We start from the raw sequence: 6,084 nt of genomic DNA, 5'->3' as shown, positions 1-6,084 counted from the left end.
ATGAAATATATAGTTCCTACTGTGTGTCAGGCTATGTCTCACGCACTGGGAATAAATCAATAAGTAAAATAACCCCAATATCTCTTCTTAGGTAGCGTATAGTTTACATAAGAATAATATGAATTGTTGTAATAAAGATCATAGCTTCTAAGATTGATAAAACATCTAATTATAATGGGAAAATAGTAAGATCTTATTTTTTGTCACTTGGAAGTATGTATTACAGTTTAGTAGAAGAGATAGATCACAAACAAATGATAACATGAACATGCATAAACAATTGCAACAAGTATTACAAAAATAACACTTTTATAAGTGATATAAAATTTTTAACAGTGGGATAGTCTAGGGTGAAAGTATTAGAAATTTAACAAAGGAATGCTATTTGAATTAAACTAAGCATGGAGAATTTCATACAGAGAAAATGGCCTTAGGGACTTCGCATATGCTAATGCTTAGGAATTTACATGATATTCTCCTCTCTGATTAGTTATCTCTTACTCTGTGACATACAAAATGGCAAATACTACAGACAAGGTTGGAACAGGCTATTGTTTACTAGAAATTCTCAGTGTGTATTTTTAAGTAGATACATCTGAACTACGGAAATGGTAAATACTTTTGCCCTGGTGTCCAAATTATTGAGTATATTATATCAAGATATATGGCACCCAAAGAGCTAACTAAACTTTAGTGCTATGTATTTTGTTGTTGTTGTTTTGAAAGGGAGAGTACAGGCAGGGGTAAGTCACTCTTTCCACAGAGGTAACCGTGACTAAATACAAAAAAAAGGAAACATAAAATCTGAAATCCCCACTTCTTTTGAGGAAATCCATACAAGCAGGGTAGAATAGTCAAAAAAAAGGCTGTATAGTTTAATAAGGTTCACTATGTGTGATTGAAGTATTCAGAAAAAAATCCAAAATTGTGATGTAACCTAATAATATATTTTATCTTTAAATCTCTGAAAGGATTAAAAGTTTCTCTTTTGTGAGTTTCTCTAAATCATTATTTTACTAATTTGGTTCATATTGAAGTAGTTATAATTGGGCCATTCCCAAAGTTAATCACCTCATATAAAAACTCTTGTTTATGAAGAGCAGAGAAATGAGTTTGTAATTTAGAAGCATATATTAAGATATCTAAGTCCTATTAAAAAGAGAACAATGAAATTGAAGCTATTAAAATTATGCTAGAAATGTAACTTTGTAAACAACATTAGATCTTTTTATTGAAGTTGCTTGCTTTGAACTGTGTTATGGTTTATGACATGTGCTTTACCATTGCAAATTCAGAGATTATTTATATAATTTATATAATTCTTATCACATTTCAGACAAAAAGTGTTAACCCTGCTATACATAGTAATCTTTAATTAATGGACTGGTATTCCAATTGCAAAATAATAAATCCATATCCTTTGCATCCTGGAACTACTATATCAGTGGTGTGAAGGAGCAGTATCCCAGATACTTCTTTGTTAATGGAGATCTGGTTTATTTAACTTTATCTTACTCTTCATTGTTCATATTTCTATGAATAGGTTACTCTACTTTGTAGTCTCTAAACTCTAAATACATGGACCAAGACTTAAGAGAGTGATCAAAATCTTGAGTTGTCAAAGAAATAGGACTAGAGTTGAGGAAATACTGTTGGTGAAATTTTTCAATATTGATGCATTTATGCATGTATGCATACCATACATTAGAAAAAATGAAACATTACACTGATTCCGTGTATTTATTCCAATATATGTCTAACAATTAGCATTTGAATACAAGCTGAGTATCCCTAATCGGAAAATCCAAAACCTGAAATGTTCCATTATCTAGAACTTTGGGTGCTGATGTGATGCTCAAATAAAATGCTCACTGGAATATTTCAGATTGTGAATTTCCAATTAGAAATGCTGAACCAGAAAGTAAAATGCAAATATTCCAAAATCTTAAAAATCCAAAATTGGAAATATTTATGGTCCCAAGCATTTCAGATAAAGAATATTCAATCTGTATTATTTCTATAAGCACAAGAAAGAAGAAAAATAAATAACATTATTATGCTATTGTCAAAGCAAAAATTGCACATGGCAAAGTCAAACAGGCTAAAAAAATGTATTCAAGTTACTGAAGTGCTCTCGTTGTCTGGAGTGATACCCGAGGTTCATTGTCTCACAGCCACAGAAAACTAGGACACAGACACACAAAGAGTGGGGTTCAGAGCGAAAGATTAACAGGCGAAAGAAGGAAAATAGGTCCCTATAGCAGAGAGAAGGATCCCAAACAGGTTCCCTGGTTCATGGAAAAAATGCAGGGGTTTATAGATTAGATTGAGGAAGCGGGGTCTGATTTATATAGGACATGAAAGATTGGTTGGACCAGGTGTGTCATTTGCTTAAGGTGCAAAAAAATAATTAGGGCTAGGTGTACCATTTGCATAGGGCGCAAAAAGCAAGCTGACCGCGCCCCCTCAACCCCCACCCGCACCAGCGATCTTTTATTATGCAGAGGAGTTCTCTACCTGGCCAGCGCCATGTTGCCTGTTCCTTTACTGTACACGTGGTAACAAAGGAAAGGGAAGATGGAGCCTCCATGTTGAACACGCCTGGCCCTCAGCCCTTTTCTATTGGCACAGCTCCCAGCATTTGCCCACGCAAGCTTCCAGGTTGCTTAACTATGTCGGCGGCTTAAATTTCAGGCTATGCTTTGTTTAAAAAGAAATACTTTGGGGGTTACTTTTTGTTAAAAGGAAGGCTTTGCCGAGGACTGTCTTACCTCACTATCTGCCTAAATAATTTCTTTCTACCTCTGTGTCACTATTACAGTTGGGTGAGAGACTGAACTCAACTTCACCAAAATAAAAGGAAGAATAGTTTTTAAGCTCTAGGTGAACTAACAGGAAAGAACTGAAGACATTACAGGGAAGGTTGATTAAGGGAATGTGAGGGGCACATAGTTATTACTGAGTTTGCAAATGCTTTTGTCCCTCATGAGGCCATTTGTGTTTGCTAATCAATGCCCATTTAAGTTAGGCTTCTACTCTCCCCTAAGACTGGGAGGTTGAGGTGATTCCTTCCTTAATAACAACACTTCGAAGAGATGGCTCCCAAATCTTTGAGAAAGTGCTGCGTTGTAAAACTGGCAAGAGGCTTTTAAAAAGATGTATCTCTTGGCCGAGTGTGGTGGCTCAAGCCTGTAATCCCAGCACTTTGGGGGGCCTAGGTGGGCAGATCACAGGACAGGATATTGAGACCATCCTGGCCAACATGGTGAAACCCTGTCTTTACTAAAAATACAAAAATTAGCTGGGCGTAGTGGCGTGCACCTGCAGTCCCAGCTACTCGGGAGGCTGAGGCAGAAGAATCCGGGAGGTGGAGTTTGCAGTGAGCTGAGATCACCACTGAACTCCAGTTCTGTCTGGAAAAAAAAAAGAAAGAAAAGGTAAGTGTATATCTTAAAGGGATACAGTAAGAATTTGAAATTATAAGTTTTCTAAAGTCAACGGACAATTGAAAGGGAAATCAGGGTCAACAGGTAGGAAAAAAGTTGTCTTAAGTTTAGTTACATTTAGGAAAACTTTAAGGCCCGTTTGATAACTATGTTTATGTGGTTTTATGAAGCCTAATAGATTAACTTTTTTTTTTTTTGTACTAGATTCAGAGCATCTACAACTCAAGAGGTTATGACATATTATGCTGAATTTCCTACTAAGTAAATGACTATACATTTGCAAATTTCGCATGATCCCACACCTGAAAACAATATTCATTGCTCCAGGTTTTATTTGCCATTATAAAAAACACTTACAGTTTTTCTTTCTTTTTAAAGATATTTATTTATTTATTTTCTTTCCAACTTTTTTTTTTTATTATTCACTTTAAGTTCTAGGGTACATGTGCACAACGTGCAGGTTTGTTACATATGTATACATGTGCCATGTTGGTGTGCTGCCTTAAATCTGTGCCAAGGTTGTTTGCCGCACAAATCATCCCATCATCTAGGTATTAAGCTCAGCATCCATTAGCTATTCTTCCTGATGCTCTCCCTCCTCCCACCCTTCCACCCTCCAACAGTCCGCAGTGTGTGTTGTTCCCCTCCGTGTCCATGTGTTCTCTTCATTTAGCTCCCACTTATAAGTGAGAACATGCAGTATTCGGTTTTCTGTTCCTACGTTAGTTTGCTGAGGATAATGGCTTCCAGCTCCATCCATGTTTCTGTAAAAGACATAATCTCATTCCTTTTTATGGCAGGAGAGTATTCCATGGTGCATATGCAGCACATTTTCTTTATCCAGTCTGTCGTTGATGGGCATTTAGGTTGATTCCATGTCTTTGCTATTGTGAATAGTGCTGCAGTGAACATACATGTTAATGTTAATAGAATAATTTCTATTCCTTTGGGTATATATCCAGTAATGGGATTGTTGGGTCAAATGCTTTTTTTTCTGCCTCCAGGTCTTTGAGGAATTGCCACAGTGTCTTCCACAATGGTTGAACTAATTTACACTCCCGCCAACGGTGTAAAAGTGTTGCTTTTGCTCCACAACCTTGCCAGCATCTGTTGTTTTCTGACTTTTTGATAATAGCCATTCTGAATGATGTGAGATGGTAGCTCATTGTGGTTTTGATTTGCATTTCTCTAATGATCAGAGATGTTGAGCTCTTTTTCATGTTTGTTGGCTGCATATGTGCCTTCTTTTGAGAAGTGTCTATTCATGTCCTTTGCCAACGTTTTAATGGAGTTGTTTGTTTTGTTTCTTGTACATTTGCTTAAGTTTCTTAAACTTAAAAAGGTAGTTAGACCTTTGTCAGATAGATAGAATGAAAAAAATTTTCTCCCATTTGGTAGGTTTTCTATTCACTCTGATGATTGTTTCTTTTGCTGTGCAGAAACTCTTTGGTTTAGTAAGATGCTCTTTGCTAATTTTTGCTTTTGTTGCAATTGCTTTTGGCATTTTTGTCATGAAAATTTTGCCTGTGCCTATGTCCTGAATGGTATTACCTAGATTTTTCTACTAGGTTTTCTATAGTTTTGGGTTTTACATTTAAGTCTTTAAAATCCATCCTGAGTTGATTTTTGTATATGGTGTAAGTAAGTCGTCCAGTTTTAATTTTCTGAATATGACTAGTCAGTTCTCCCAGCATCATTTATCACACAAATAATTCTTTCCCTATTGCTTGTTTTTGTCAGGTTTGTTGAAGATCTGACGGTTGTAGGTGTGTGGTCTAATATCTGGGTCCTCTATTCTGTTCCATTGCTCTGTTTGCCTGTTCCTGTACCTGTACCATGCTGTTTTAGGTTTTAGTTACTGTAGCCTTATAGTATAGTTTGAAGTCAGGTAATGTGATGCCTATAGCTTTTATTTTTATTTTTTTTCCTTAGGATTGTCTTGGTCGCTATACAAGCATACAAGCTCTTTTTTGGCTCCATATGAATTTTAAAATAGTTTTCTTTTTCTAATTCTGTGAAGAATGTCAATGGTAGTTTAATGAGAATAGCACGGAATCTATAAATTGCATTGGGCTGTATATGGCCATTTTCATGATGTCGATTCTTCCTATGCATGAAAATGGAATGATTTTCCATTTGTTTGTGTCATCTCTAATTTTTTGAGCAGTTTTTTGTAGTTATTCTTGAAGAGGTCCTAAAAATATGAAATGTTTCATGAATTTTGCATCATCCTTGCACAGGGGACATGCTAATCATCTCTTGCTGAAGTGAGCACTATAAAAGATTTTCTAGAAACAATGCCACATATATAGGTAGTCACAAAATTCTATCTTGCATAGCCACATTTTCAAGATAATATTATTTCTTAATCATATGCTGTCTTTTCCTACACCCAATGTATTTTCTTTTAGTGAAAAATATTTTTAAAATGGGACTTCAAGGCTACAGTTGTAGGACACAATTGTATTTGCTTCTTAATGTTTCAGTATGATAGTTCTTATTTGTATGTGTTTATACAGTCATGAGCAGTATAACAATCATAGACCATATAAATGATGGTGGTCCCATAAGATTACAATAGAGCTAAAAAATTCCTGTCACCTAGTGATGTCATAGCCATCTTAATGTAATTGTGCAA

General features: G+C 35.6%; 1 pseudogene; it reads right to left on the bottom strand.

The window, feature by feature from the left end:
- Window positions 1-5,642: 5,642 nt before the first annotated feature.
- On the bottom strand, window positions 5,643-5,741 carry LOC117086474 (annotated as a pseudogene).
- Window positions 5,742-6,084: the final 343 nt, after the last annotated feature.

Source organism: Trachypithecus francoisi, unplaced genomic scaffold, assembly GCF_009764315.1.
Source record: "Trachypithecus francoisi isolate TF-2019V2 unplaced genomic scaffold, Tfra_2.0 Lachesis_group1, whole genome shotgun sequence".
Lineage (NCBI taxonomy): Eukaryota > Metazoa > Chordata > Mammalia > Primates > Cercopithecidae > Trachypithecus > Trachypithecus francoisi.
This window is presented reverse-complemented; position numbering and strand designations above follow the sequence as displayed.